Below are 16,612 nucleotides of genomic sequence, written 5' to 3'. Positions count from 1 at the left end.
CATTGTGTTTCCTCGACGCATACTCCGGATACCATCAAATCAAGATGGCGGAGTTTGATCAAGCCGCAATGACATTTATCACTCCATACGGTCCCTTCTGTTTTAACACCATGCCTTTAGGGCTAAAACATGCCGGTGCAACCTATCAACGCATGATTCAGACATGCTTGGAAACACAAATCAGCAAAATAGTGGAGGCTTATGTAGAAGATGTGGTCATTAAAACCAGACACATCGAATCATTAATAGACGACTTGAGGCTTACATTCGACAATCTCCGAACATACGACATCAAGCTCAACCCGGAAAAATGTGTTTCGGCGTACCACCCGGAAAACTCTTGGGCTTTATTGTCTCCAATAGAGGAATCGATGCAAATCTGGCTAAAATCTGAGCTCTGTCACAATTGGCTACCCCAACAGACATCAAGCAAATCCAGAAACTAACTGGATGCGTGGCCGCCCTAAGGCAGTTTATCTCCCGATTAGGTGAAAAGGTGCTACCTCTTTACTGCCTTCTTTGACGCACCGAACACTTCGAGTGGACGGATGCAGCTACAACTGGGCTGGAGGAAATAAAAGCCCTCTTGGACACCAATCCAATTCTGGCAGCACCAAATGTTGGCGAACCCATGCTAATATACATAGCCGCAACACACCAAGTTGTAAGCGCAGTGCTCGTCGTCGAATAAGAGACAGATGGACATAAATTCCCATTACAAAAGCCGGTATACTACGTATCCACTATCCTCACTCCATGCAAGTCATGGTACCCACACTATCAAAATATAGCATACGCGGTCTTCATGGCATCCTGAAAACTATGACACTACTTTCAAGAGTGTTCAATCACGGTGGCCTCCCAAGTACCACTCAATGACATAATAAATAACTGTGACGCCACAAGCCGGATTGCAAAATGGGCTATCGAGCTCCTCCCGTTTGACATAACATACAAACCACGACGGGCCATTAAGTCGCAGGTACTGGCTGACTTCATCGCCGAATGGACAGAAGCCAAACTCCCTAAAGAGTACGGCGTGTACTCCACTTGGATCATGCACTTTGATGGCTCTAAGATGCTAGCTGGTCTAGGGGTTGGTGTCGTCCTGATGTCCCCCACTGGAGATACAGTCCAATACATACTCCAAATAGTTTACATAGATTTCAACAATGCAGCTGAGTATGAGGCACTGCTGCACAGTCTTCGGATGGCGGTCTCCATGGGCATTCAACGTCTAGAAGTATGTGAGGACTCAAATCTTGCAATATCTCCAATAAATGGAGACTTTGACGCCAAGGACCCGAAAATGGCGGCCTACCGTAATGCCGTTCTCAAAATGTCAGCTTGATTTGAGGGGCTCGAATTCCACCATGTGGTTCGAGAAAACAATCAAGCGGCGGATATCCTAGCCTGCATCGGCACTAAACATGACCCCGTCCCACCAAATATTTTTTTGGAAAGGCCGTTCAAGCCATCCGTGGTATGGGAAGGGGAGTCCGACAATACTAGCCCGGATCCGCACACAACCCCAGCCCGTGAACAATCCGACATAATTGGAGGCTCCGCCACCGAAATCACACCTTCGGCCCACGTGATTATGGCGGTCATCGCCTCGTGGATGGAACCCTTCCTAGATTACTTAAATAGGCAGGAACTCCCGGAGGACCAAAATGAGGCACGTTGCATTGTGCGGCGCTCTAAAGCCTACAAAGTCCACGAGGGAGAGCTTTATAAGAAAAGCGCGACAGGAGTGCTCCAAAGGTGCATCTCCGAAGAGGAAGGGCGGCAGCTCTTGGCCGAAGTTCATGCCAGACTCGGCGGCCACCATGCCACAGCCCGGGCGCTTGTAAGTAAGGCCTTCCGTATAGGTTTCTACTGGCTGACAGCCTGGGCAGATGCACAAAACCTTGTCCAACACTGTGTCAGTTGCTAGCTTTTTGCAAATCAAAGCCATATGCCGCCCACCTCCCTCCAAACAATCGCCATAACTTGGCCCTTAGTGGTCTGGGGGCTCGATATGGTTGGACCCCTTAAAGGAGGAAGCCATAAGAAGAAATACTTGTTGGTCATGGTCGATAAATTCACCAAATGGATAGAAGCCAAACCAGTTAAAACGGCCGAATCCGGACCAGTGATAGACTTTATATCTGGGGTCGTACACCGCTACGGTGTCCCCCACAACATCATCACCGATAACAGCTCAAACTTTACAGCCGATGAGGTGAAAACCCGGTGCAGCAAAATGGGCATAAAACTTGATTACGCCTCCGTCTATCACCCCCAAACAAACGGTCAAGTCGAACGAGCGAACGGTCTTATTATGAGCGGCATTAAACCCAGACTAGTGCGATCCTTGAAGGAATCAGATACGCACTGGGTCGAGGAGCTTGACTCCGTATTATGGGGGCTGCAGACCACGTCAAATCGCACAACCGATACACACCATTTTTTATGGTGTACAGCGCATAGGCTGTGCTACCCTGCGATATCATCCATGCTTCACCTCGAGTGCGCATGTACGAAGAGAGAGAGAAGCCGAGCTAGATCGGTAGGACAACTTAGATGCCCTAGAGGAGGAGCTTGACGTCGCGAAGGCCCGTTCCGCACTCTATCAACAATAGGCTCGAAGGTATCAAAGCAGAGAAGTGCGGGCCAAAACTTATAACATTGGCGAACTCGTTCTACGCCTACCAGAGAAGAAAAAAGACAAGCTCAAGCCCAAGTGGGAGGGCCCCTTCATCATTGACAAAGTTCTCACTGGAGGTGCGTACCGTCTGCGTGATGCATCAGACAATCGACTAGAGCCAAACCCATGGAACGCGGCTAGACTCCGAAGAGTGCCGAACTCCGTGTTTGTCTCCTTACCTCTGTCTCCCTTTTTATATTATATCCTCCCTCTCCGCCTTTCACATTTATAGCCTTAAAAGCTTCAAGTATGCTTTGACCGCACACTCTGGCCGCACTATGCACGCTCAATATACGTGGGGGCTTCTTTCACAGAAGATTAATTGTCTTCTGGGCTTTATGCCCACCACATATGCGTCACTTCTCCATATGTGCCTTTTTTCGCCACTATATGCATCAATATGACTTAAGTTTTGGCCAAGCTGGGTTGCCTGGCTCTTGTGTTTGTGCCCTACGTTCCCGTTAATTCGGCTAGGGCATAAGGGGAGCACCTCTACGATTGTTACTGCCGGGTTAGCCGGATGTGTACCTCAGACTGGGTGAAGCCGAAAGCTAGCGTTCTTAAGGGAATATTTGTTCGGTGAACAAAAGATGTATTTTACCTATTACAAAACATGCCCCCATATGCTTATATCCTGCGTAAATTTTCGCAGTTCGGACATGCACATTAATGCATGCCCACCCAGGGAAAGGAACCCTTAACGGAACTATTCTCCCTGGAAGATGTTTCTTACTACCCATGTAATATAACATAACTAGTTGGGTACTTGTCTGTTCAAGCACTCATGACCCCTACGCCTGGTTTCCACGCGTGCCTCGGTTTTCATGTAACCGAGCGGGTATTCGGATACACTCCGGACTGTCAGGTCCATAGGTTGAAGCAAAAAGGTCGGCCAAGACAAATGATTTACAATCCGGCTAGGGACAAAATATGTCCTTCAAAGTACAATGTCACTTAGACTGACTAAATTCTTCTTCTATACCATCGAACAGGCTGTCTAGCCTACAGTCCTGTTGGGAATACTTAGCAGCTAATGCTACTTGGTCATACACCAGGCGTACAGGAATCTCCTTCCCATCTGACCCTACAGGTCCGACCTCGGCCATGTGGCTCGGGTCAGCCTTGGTGTACCGCGTCTTCACCATGGCCCATGATTCCCTTGTGCCTTGTCGGCAGGCCGATATCTTCCATAATCGGAAGCGCTGCCGCATTCCCTGGAGTATCTCCACAAACTCCCCCATGCCTCCTGGCAGGGAAGCAGATGGCCACAAGGCTTGGGCAATGCCCCGCATCACCTGCCGAACTTGTTCGTGCAGTTGTGAGAGCTCCGGCAGAAGATCGCCTGCAGTTCCGGGCATCTCCTCCTCAGGATGGCCTGTTAGCATGCCTACAGACATAATTCTGTTAGCATGCTTCTTTGCTGAACTTTACAGTAGTTTGTTAGAGCACTTACTGAATATGCCGTGCCATAGCCTCTTATTCTCCTTTACGGAGTCAGCAAGCTGGGCCCGAACATCCTTTAATTCGACGTCCAGTCGGACGTTCGCATCCTGGAGAGTATTTTTCTCCTTTATAACCTTTGTAAGCACACGCTGGCCAACCTTCAGCTATCGTCGAACATGTTGCTCATCTTCTGGTACGATCTCCGGATTTCGTTCGGGATTGTCTGCAGATTCTATTGTTAGAATCACATTTATGCCAAATACTTAACTGGTACATGCCATGACATTCTTTTCGTTTAAAGCAAATATTACCAGATGGGGCCTTCGTAGACTCCTCCATCACGGCAATTGTGGCCCGCAGTTGGGCCTTGCACTCCTCCAGCTCTTTGGATAGTCGGGTATTCTTCTCTGTCAGAATCTACGCACATGAGGATCCTTAAATCAGTTGTGCCAACTATTTCAAGTCTCAGGGGCTACTGATATACATGCCTATCAAATTTTCTTACCCATATATCCTTTACGTATTGGTCTGTGGCCCTGGCTAGGCCACCTTGAGCAGCCCGGATGTACGCGTCCCTGAGTTAAAGGAATCAAACGCCTCTTCAAAGAAATTAGGGTCGCGTAGTGCGGCCTGACGGTGCCTATGATTCATAGCGCTCTCCACTCCGGAGTTTGTAGCGGAAAATCTATCCGCATCCTCTATTGGAGGAACGTCCACGTTGACCTCCGCCCTTGAGTTCGGCCTTGGAGTCCGACTGGTGGAGGCGTGACCGGCAGGCTCTCCGGATATAGTCTGGCGAGCACTTTCTCTGTTAGAAGATAGTGGACATTGTTGTATCTTAACAATGATAAATTTGTGGCAGGTTTTTTAATCATACCTTTGCAACGGCGTCTCGGTCCTGACCGCCTTCCTTTTAAGCCTACCCGACTTCGGTGCCCCTTGTTGGCGAGTCGCTGCGGGTTCGGCTTGGCGCCCCGATGGCCTTCCCTGTAAGACACAGTAGATGTGCGGTGGGTGAAGTGTGAAGAGGGACCCCTTTTTCGAAAGTTGGGACTCTGGCTTCACTTACCTGGGATACAGGGAGTAGGCCAGGATAATCAGCTATGATGGCCACCATCACACTATCGCAGCTTAATTGACAAAATGTCCTATCAGCAAGCTCCACAAATGTGTCCGGATCTTCTTCGAGTCCGGGGTCAAGAGCCCGGTTGGGATCCTCTGGCTGAGGAGATGGGCTGTGAACATCCTTTATGGCTCTACGCAGTTCCTGCTATGAATTGACGAAGTAAACATCTGCGCTAAAAATATGGGAAAGACTGGAATAAAAGATAGCGACTCACCCAACTTGGGGGGTTGTACATGGAGAATCCATCATGTGGCTTGATATGGATGAACTCCTCCTCTTCTCCTTTGTACAAATCGGACAACATCTTCGCCAGAGCGGCGGGAGAGTCCGGACCTTTACAGCCGTAGCGGGTGGCATCATCTTCTCCATTGAAGTGCCACATGGGTTTTCCCCAATATTGAAGTGGCTGCACTCCCTGCATTATACATATGGACATGACTTCAATAATTGTCAGTCCTGATTTGGCCAACGTATTTATCCTGTTTATTAGGAAAAGGATTTCTCTGTTATCTTCCTCCTAGGGGCTCCTGGTGCGCCAGCTGTGGCGTTTCTCCAACGGGGCATTTACAAACTCGAGAAGGCCCTTCCGAACAGGGTCCGGAAGAGGGACGTCCTCCACGTAGAACCATTCTGAGGGCCAGTCCTCGTATGTCTTCTTCGGGGTGCCGGATAGATATCCGGTCTCGGCGATGCGCCATATTTCAGCTCCGCCCACTTGATATACCGACCCCTCATGAGTATGGGGTACGAGGCAAAATAGCCTCTTCCACAGCTCGAAGTGAGCTTCACAGCCCAGAAAAAGCTCGCAGAAGGCAACGTAGCCTGCGATGTGCAGTATGGAGGCTGGGGTAAAGTTATGCAGCTGGAGGATGTAGAACTCCAGGAGCCCACGGAAGAAAGGATGGATTGGAAATCCGAGCCCCCTCAGCAAGTAGGGGACAAAGCATACCCGCCCTCCCTTGGATGGGTTTGGAAAGCTCTCTACTTGCTCCCCGCCATTATAAGTGGCTAGTCCAGCTCGGACGGGGACCATGTATGCAGGTGGGAGAAACCCCTTAGTCTGCAACTCTACTAGTCGGCTGTGGGGAACATAACATCTCTCCCAATCGCCCGGCCTAGTGCTACATGAGCGAGAGGGGGAACCGCGACGACCGACCATGGTGGTATGGATTTGTCCGGGCGCGCTCTGATGAATACTCGCTGGGAGGAGACGGTGTGATTTGTATTTGAGAATCCCCGTCTCTTTTATAGATGATTTACTCGCATGGTTGGGGTGGCAAATGTAAAAATGCCTCGACTTCTCGCATTCGCTCGACACGTGGAAACAACCGTTGTTAAAGCACAGAAGCCGAGGAGTGCGACATTGATGAGGAGCCAGACACTGCTCGTTACAACAATGCTCTGGAGGATTTGGAGAAGAACCAGCATTGCAATGCCGAAGACAATCTGCGTGCCGGACTCATCGTCATTGAAGCCTGGTTCGGGGGCTACTGAGGGAGTCCTGGATTAAGGGGTGCTCGGATAGCCGGACTATATACTTTGGCCGGATTGTTGGACTATGAAGATACAATATTGAAGACTTCGTCCTGTGTCCGGATGGGACTCTCCTTTGTGTGGAAGGCAAGCTTGGATATTCGGATATGTAGATTTCCTTCTCTGTAACCGACTCTGTGTAACCCTAGCCCCCTTCGATGTCCATATAAACCGGAGGGTTTAGTCCGTAGGACGATAACAATCATAATCATAGGCTAGCTGCTAGGGTTTAGCCTCTACGATCTCGTGGTAGATCGACTCTTGTAATACTCATATCATCAAGATCAATCAAGCAAGAATTAGGGTATTACCTCCATCGAGAGGGCCCAAACTTGGGTAAAACATCGTGTCCCCTGCCTCCTGTTACCATTAGCCTTAGACGCACAGTTCGGGACCCCCTACCCGAGATCCTTCGGTTTTGACACCGACAATGAGCTCGAGGTGCTTCAGTCGTGGTAGAAAAAGAGCGGGCGTGTCATTAAGGGGGGGGGGGGATGGCAGTTCATGAACTTGGCGAGGCGCAGCGTGGGCGCGAAGCGGAGCACGGACGTTGGCAGCAAGCGCATATGCCCATAATTAAAACTAAGGTTCTCGATATGATCTATGGCGGGGGATTGGAACCACTCATTAAGCTTGGCTCGGTCCTTGCGATTGGAACAGAACTTACCCGTGATAACGCCTTTGATTGGGCCATGGTGACTGCCGAGGATCTGGGAGAATGCATCCAAGCTTTGGCGATAGCCATGGTAGAGCTTGTGGGCATCGAGGAGTTCTATAGGAGTGAGGAGCCATAGGGGGCGCCACCTCCGGGAAAGGGCGGCTGTCCTCGCCCGATATTTGATTGGGAGGAGGGATATGATGACTATCAACATATCATCGGGGAGGTTGTTGATGAAGTCTAGGCCTGCTGGAGTTGCTTACGGTTCTTTCTCGACCCACCTCCACTTGTTGGCAACCTCGTTCTCCACCTCGGCAATGACGGAAACCTCTGTCTCCATATTCACACCGTGCTCCGGTGCTTCAGCAGCCCTGGTGTCACCACTCCCTCTGATGGGGCGCTTCGGCAGCATCCTCGGACACTGATGGCTTTGAGCACTCAGAGTAGCATCGAGGATGCGGGAGGAGACAAAGGAATTGTGTGTGTGGCGAGGATGGGGGGAGGGTGCGGCCGCTCAGCAGCGCCATTAATATAGACCAGTGGGAGCGAGACGGGCGGCGGTCCAAGGCTGTCTCGCTTCAACCAATTTATATGCACTGGAGCATGTGCATGTAGTTCAAATTTGAATAATGCACATAAATGCATTGAAAACTCAGTTAATGCATAAAAATGTCCAAATGAACCCCGAAAAATCACAAAAATTGACACAACACTCCTGTTGTTCTATGTTGAGACGAGAAAAAAATTGAAAGCAATAAGAGGCAATGGATATCGTTTCGTCCCCAAAGGTGGGACGTTCCCTATCAAAACCATCATGCTTGTTGTGATAAGCTCTGGTTTGTGAGAAGCATAATACCCAAACATGCCCCAAATGGGACAATTTTTTTACCATGACATGTTGATGCCGCTCCATGATACCATGACAAGTTTCATGAATTTCAAACGAGTTTTGGATTTACTAGAATTTAAAAATCAGGTATCTCAATGTTTTGCCGGCAATCAACGGTGGCAGGGTGTTTGAAATTCATTCCCATTTCTTGCATGGGACCTAAGCATGCACCCAAGGACACAGATGAAAGCCGTGTGCCGACAAAACCCCGCCCACGATTTGAGTCATGCGTTCCGATTGGCCAGAATCCAAACCCCACAAATCATACGTCTGCATCATTGGATGCTCCCAGATCGATCGACGATCCTCATCCCTTTCGACAGCACATGCAGTTCCGGTTGTAATTTTATTTTTATGCACAAAATTCACGTTAAACTCAAAACATGTCTTAAATATAGCTAACGATACCCGAAATACGCTAGAAAATAAAACCCGTGTTATAATGGTGATTGCGTACCGTGGAAATATTTATGAGGCCAAACGGTGAAGTCAACAGCCACAGGAGTTTGAATTGACACATCTCCTTTGGGAAACCATGATCCTTCATGTGAGATGCTCCGGTTTGGAAGGAACAATTATCAAAACTCGTGCCAAACTTTACCCATTTTTTCCACGGGGTCGTGATAGCATGCCACAGGCACACACCAATTTTTATGAGATGTCTGGACTCCATTCGAATTTCCTGTAATTAAAATATCAACTAGGCCTACGCCAGTGGCCGCACCTCGCGGCCAAAATGTTTGAAACTTCTCCCTACTTCTCGAACAAACGCATGAAAACTCACAAAGCGACGCACAAATGATATGTACACCTTCTTTGCTAGGCTGGTCGTAATGGGATATCATAGCTAGTATCATGCCAACTAGGCAATTTTGATGAGCTGTCATAGAATTAAATAAAGAAAGAGAGGGTTAAGTATCATATCATGAAACCGTGTGTCATAATAAATGCTATATATGCTACTATGTGTCATGCATGATACTAGTATATGATCGATACTCCCTCCGTTCGGGTTTATTAGGCCTAAAGACAACTTCTCTTAGACCAAGACACATAGTAATTTTCTCACATTAATTATTCCATTCCACTCCCAATGCACTCTCTCACATGCATGCAACCAATGAAAAAGCATGCATGAAGTGTATTAATTTTTCAACCATGACAGCAACAACAATGGCTTTCAATGAAACCAATGAAATGGTTGCATGCATGCACCTTTCCAAAGTGGGGCCTTATAAAAAGGGACATGCATGCTTGTGTTGCCGAGAGGCCTAATAAACCCAGACGGAGGGAGTACTAGCTAGCTACCTCTGTAATGCGCGCATAGTATCATAAGTTAGACTACATATACCCACAGTGGGAGTAACATAGGTAGTAACATCACACATATCTAGATAAAATAGATGATGTGGCAAGCAATAAATGAAGAAAAGAGAGGCAATAACATAGCTAGTTACTAATTAAGACTAGCCATAGTGCATAGTAACATACACTAGTAACATACACATATCCCTAGACTATGTTACTACCTTCATAGTGGGTAGTAACATAAGTGTGGTGTCATGCAAAGCTTCATTTATTAGGTTATAGACTCATAGTGCATTGAGACATGTGATGTTACGGTAACTAGCTAAGTTACTCAAACTACCTCTCCTCATTAACTCATTGCCACATAAGCATATTTGCTTAGTTGGACTTGATGTTACTGCTGAAGTTACTCCCATTGTGGCTAGTCTAATAGTATGAGTAACATCACACATATCAACGCAAGATGAGTCTATAGCTTAATAAATGAAATGTTGCGCATGTTACCACACATATGTTACTCCCCACTATATAGGTAGTAACATGGAGTAGTGACATGGGCATGTTACACTACCCATTGTGGCTAGTCTTAGTATCTTAGGTTGCCTTATTAATTGCCATGCATGACACAAAGTAGCCAACATTTAATATGTGATACGGTATATCATGATATGATACCCGACCCACACCTCTCTTTCCTCATTTAACTGTGTGCCACATCATCCAAAAAGTCTAGTTGGCATGCATATGATGCCGCTTGATACTCCCATTACGACCAATCTTATTAGGGTGGCCATAGTGGGGGTATCATAGCCGGTATCATGCACTTGACAATAGCAAATATGATGATGTGTGGCAAAGAAGCAGTAACATAGATACTGTAACATATATAATATAAATGTTATACTACTTTGTGTCATGCACATGGCAATAAATACGGTCATCTATGATATATATATATATATACTAGCTCTATGATACTATATATATGCACTATAAGAAGGTACGCACGTAGTATCATACACTATATAGTATGATATGCATGACACTATAGTATATACTCCCTCCGTCCCAAAATAAGTGACTCGACTTTGTACTAGCTTTATACAAAGTTAGTAGAGAGTCGAGTCACTTATTTTGGGACGGAGGGAGTATGATACTTCCCTACTATACAAAGGCTGGCCATAGTGGTGGTATATATATATATATATATCATAGCTGCACTCGGAAAAATAGCAAGTATGCTGATGTAGCAAAGAATTAAATATAGTGAGGGTTAGAATGTTAGAGTAACATATAGGTAGACACCGTATCATGTTAAATGCGATGCTAATATGTGTCATGCATGGCAATAAATATGATCTATGATACTATATATATACTCTATGTATTATACTATGCGCTATAATTAAAGGTAGTATCATCATACACTATAGCTAGTATAATATATATAGAAATTAAACTAGATCTCTTTTCTTTTTGTATATATTCAAAGTTTGAGATTGCTAGCGAGGCCTGCCACCTGGTAAAATGTACCATAAAATCGAAACATAGGGTAAAATCATGATTTCTTACCGTGGGAAAAAAATTTGGAGGCGAACCAATGAACTCATGGTTTCATTCAAACAAAAAAATGTTGTTACTTAATGTAAATGTTTTCAAATAGCACACGGTTCACTCATGAAAGCCGTGTCTCCACTAAACCATGGCCGATGCCCCCTTCCACGCGCGCGATCTGAGTCGTGCATTCTGATTGGCCAGAATCCAAACCCCACGGATCGTACGTCTACACCGTTGGATGCTCCCAGATCGAACGACGATCCTCATCCCTTTCGACAGCAGATGAAGTTCTGGTTGTGATTTTTTAATGAGGTTCCTCCTCCTCCGACGACTCCTTCACCACCCGGATATGCTGTTAGTTAATGTAAATGTTTTCAAATAGCACATGGTTCACTCATGAAAGACGTGTGCCTACCAAACCGTGGCCGATCCCCCCTTCCTGTGTGCGCGATCTAAGTCGTGCGTTCTGATTGGCCAGAACCCAAACCCCACGGATCGTACATCTGCATCGCTGGATGCTCCCAGATCGAACGACAATCCTCATCCCTTTCGACAGGAAATGCAGTCTACCTAGGAATTGATTTATATGCCAAATGCATGGTAAATGGCAAAAAATGTCTTACATATAGCACACGAGACCTGAAATGCGCCAACAAATCAAACCCATGGTATAATGGTGACTGCTTAACATGGGAAAAATTTAGAGGCGAAACGATGAACTCACGTCTTCATTTCAAAATTAGTACGTCTTGATTTCAAACAAATTTTTTCTCTTTGTGCACACGAGCACTTAGAGGCAACCGTTTGCATAGGCCTTTCCGCGCGGCGACCGAGGATATTTTCTACCCTTTTCACCTAGGTCGCCAACACCCCCCCACGGCCCGCCCACATTTCACTCAACTAGTCCACCCAATCTCCATCACCAGCTCCCTCCCCCAGATCCACATTAGAACCCTCTCCGGCGCTGGCGTGCTCACCCCAGCCATGTGCGCGCTCTTCGGTGTCAAGCCTACCTCCACTGCCGTTCACAACACGCGTCTGCCCGCTCCTCGCCATCTTCGTTTGCTTTCCAGCCACCCTCGAGCATATCGATGCAGTAATCCTCACCTCTCCCGTGGTCCGGCCGGGTTTGCATTAAGAAGCCTGTTAGTTACAACTCTCCATCATGGTGAGGCATATTTCCTCGCAACCCCTCTTCCTATTTCATTCCATATGTTCCAAAATTGGCTATAAAGTAACGGAGAGTGTATATATGTTAATTATCTACCTTCCTAACTAGTACATATATGCTGTATTTGTTCCAATAACTTACTACCGATTTATAGATCGTGGGCGCCCAAGTCACACAACTTAACAAATTAGCCGTACATTTTCTAAATTATTGCATGACATGTTTAGGAAGCTAGATACCAAGTTGTTAGTTTTATTCTTATCCTCCTTTCCTGAGTTTTGCATGTGTTCTCTGTAGATGCCGAATAGCAGCAACAACACTCATGCTTCAGGCGGTGTATCTTCATCTGATTCTGACAACCCTATGTCTTCAGAAGATGGTGAGGGATCAAGTAATCTTGAATGGGATAGAGCTGCAGAAATTACCCTTCTGGTTAGGACACGGAGGCACGCTCCAAGGAAGCCACACACCAGCCTAAAGGTGTATATGAAGTAACTGAGATTGATATAAAGTCTTGGGCTACGAATAAACCAGATAAAGCACGCACGAGGTTCAGGAGTGTGTGTGGATTTGTTGGCAGGGCAAGGCTCAACAAAATTCTGCCGGGGTTTCGGAAGGCTAACACAGAAACACAGTGATGGATAGTCCGGGAGATCATGATCACTTCAATGTTCCAGAGCAGTGGAGAATGCAGGTGGAACACACTGCACTGAAGAAGGCTAGGGATGCTTGGAGAAACTGGAAGCACGTGCTGTACAAGAAGTACTTGAGTGAAGGCAAGGACCCAATCCCCACATACCCCAAATTACAAAGGCAGACTGGGCAGAATTCAAAAGGGCCAGGGCAACTAAAGAGTTTGCTGAGAAGAGTTTCAAGCAATCAGAACTTCATAAGAAGAACACACACGTCCCATGCAGAATCATTTCTCTGGCCCTATCATGAAAGGTGAGTCAAGTAAACAACCACGCATACACTAATTGTCTTTCAGATTTCAACATAATCCATAAGTTCATGGCTATCTTAATATATAGCCGTCTGTCGGGGAAAACCGATCACCTATGGGGTCACAAGGATCCCTTCTATGTTCGGCGGGGGATTATTTGCACGAAGAGCAGGTCAAGTGGTTAGCACACAAGGGATTTTTATCCAGGTTCAGGCCACAAGGATGGGTAATACCCTAGTCCTGCTTTATCTGGTTTATGAGTGTTTTTGAGCTTTTGAACTAGCTATGATGTGTGCTTTGTCCAATAGTCCGAATCCTCTCTCTATGTGCCTTGGGCCTCCTTTTATACACAAAAGGGGTTGCCACAGTGGCACACAGGAGGTGGCAAGCTATAGCAATACAAGCTTATCACTTGATCAATGTAGGACAAGCGCATTTAATGCGATGCTGTTACGTCTCCAACGTATCTATAATTTTTGATTGTTCGATGCTATTATATTACCCGTTTTGGATGTTTATGGGCTTTACTTTACACTTTTATATCATTTTTGGGACTAACCTACTAACTGGAGGCCCAACCCAAATTGTTATCTTTTTGCCTATTTCAATGTTTCGAAGAAAAGGAATATCAAACGGAGTCCAAACGGAATGAAACCTTCGGGAGCAATCTTTTTGGAACAAACTCAATCCAAGAGACTTGGAGTGGACGTCAAGAAGCAGCCTAGGCGGCCACGAGGGTGCAAGGCGCGCCTTAGGGGGGTGGGCGCGCCCCCACCCTCGTGGGACCCTCGTGGCTCCCTTGACCAACCTCCTTCGCCTATATATACCTCCATACCATGAAAACATCCAGGAGCACCACGAAACCCTGTTTCCACCGCCGCAACCTTCTGTACCCGTGAGATCCCATCTTGGAGCCTTTTTCGGCGCTCCGCCGGAGGGGGAATCGGTCACGGAGGGCTTCTACATCATCGCCAAGGCCTCTCCGGTGAGTTGTGAGTAGTTTACCACAGACCTTCGGGTCCATAGTTATTAGCTAGATGGCTTCTTCTCTCTCTTTGAATCTCAATACAAAGTTCGCCTCGATCTTCTTGGAGATCTATTCGATATAACTCTTTTTTGCGGTGTGTTTGTCGATATCCAATGAATTGTGGGTTTATGATCAAGTTTATCTATGAGAAATATTTGAATCTCCTCTGAATTCTTTTATGTATGATTGGTTATCTTTGCAAGTCTCTTCGAATTATTAGTTTGGTTTGGCCTACTAGATTGATCTTTCTTGTAATGGGAGAAGTGCTTAGCTTTGGGTTCAATCTTGCGGTGTCCTTTCCCAATGACAACAGGGGTAGCAAGGCACGTATTGTATTGTTGCCATCGAGGATAAACAGATGGGGTTTATATCATATTGCTTGAGTTTATCCCTCTACATCATGTCATCTTGCCTACTCCGTTACTCTGTTCTTATGAACTTAATACTCTAGATGCATGCTGGATAGCGGTCGATGTGTGTAGTAATAATAGTAGATGCAGGCAGGAGTCGGTCTACTTGTTGCGGACGTGATGCCTATATACATGGTCATGCCTAGATAATCTCATAACTATGCACTTTTCTATTAAGTGCTCGACAGTAATTTGTTCACCCACCGTAATACTTATGCTATCTTGAGAGAAGCCACTAGTGAAACCTATGGCTCCCGGGTCTATCTTCCATCATATAAGTTTCCAATCTACTTTATTTTGCAATCTTTACTTTCCAATCTATATCATAAAAATACCAAAAATATTTATCTTATCTTATTATCTCTATCAGATCTCACTTTCGCAAGTGGCCGTGAAGGGATTGGCAACCCCTTTATCGCGTTGGTTGCAAGGTTCTTGTTTGTTTGTGTAGGTACGAGGGACTTGCGTGGAGCCTCCTACTGGATTGATACCTTGGTTCTCAAAAACTATGGGAAATACTTATGCTAATTTGCTGCATCACCCTTTCCTCTTCAAGGGAAAACCAACGCAGTGCTCAAGAGGTAGCAGATGCCTACGTGTCCTCTCGCTTTATTGGGGATGGCAACAGAAGCCATCCCGTCCTCCACCGCTCCCCCTTGTCTCGCCACACGTCTGGGCCGACGAGGCATGCAGCGCCACACTGGCCAACTAGTTGCTATGTTGGCAAAGTGGTAAGCTTCCACGAAGATCTGCATGCCGCCATGCAGGCGTGTGCTTCACTGGCATGATTATCATCGCATTGGAGCGGTGGTGAGGTGGCGGAACCCTGCCAAGCGCGGGCCTGGCCGCGGCCCATCGGTCGTCCCCGACAAGGCTTGCTGGATGCCTTGGAGTCATCCCCAGCATGGGTCTTGCCGGGGGTCTTCATCATTTGGCCCCACGTGGACTCGTGGGTTGTCGATCTTCGTGAGGAGCCGCATGCTACCAGGCATGTGCTCTTCAAGCCTTGATCTTGAACATTGTCGATGGTGTCAGATCTCTCAACCCCAAGGGTTGTTGCCTTCCTGGCCTCTTTGCAAGCTGTCCCGGCAAGGGGCTTGCCGGGGGCCTCATAGGTCGCCTCGGCAAGGCTTGTTGCTGGGCGTGGCCCAGCTTGTCCCTTGCTGTTTGCTACTCCAAGCAGTTGTCTTGATGTTCTTCGTGCCTGTCTTGCCTTTTGTTGTCTTCCTCTGCCTCGCTAAGCCTTGCTGCAGGGGTGGCTGTGACCATCCATGCACAAGTAAGGGGTACAGAAGTACCCATACTTTTATACACTGACAGGAGCCCCCAGGCCTGGGCCACACATAAGCGCAGGGCGTAGTTGGGCCAGGCCCTAAGCGGTGCACGGGTGGGCGTGGCAGAGGCGAACCACCATGATCTCTCTGGCAGTTGTGCTTCCCCACAACTTGTGTCGAGTGCGTGACATGGGGGTCATGCGTGGGATGTCCTCAACATGCTCGTGTCATCTTGTGGTCAGTAGCAAAGAGGTGGCCCATGCTTCCTTTTTCAAAAAAGGAAGGAATCTGCAGGGGTGTCGGTGTCAAAACCGGCGGATCTCGGGTAGGGGGTCCCGATCTATGCATCTAAGGCTAATTGTAACAGGAGGCAAGGGACACAATGTTTTACCCAGGTTTGGGCCCTCTCGATGGAGGTAAAACCCTACTTCCTGCTTGATTGATCTTGATGATATGAATATTACAAGAGTTGATCTACCACGAGATCGTAGAGGCTAAACCCTAGAAGCTAGCCTATGATGATTATGAATGTTGTGATCGTTCCTATACGGACCAAACCCTCTGGTTTATATAGACACCGGAGG

Source organism: Triticum aestivum, chromosome 3B (assembly GCF_018294505.1).
Source record: "Triticum aestivum cultivar Chinese Spring chromosome 3B, IWGSC CS RefSeq v2.1, whole genome shotgun sequence".
NCBI lineage: Eukaryota > Viridiplantae > Streptophyta > Magnoliopsida > Poales > Poaceae > Triticum > Triticum aestivum.
Note: the sequence above shows the minus strand (reverse complement) of the source record.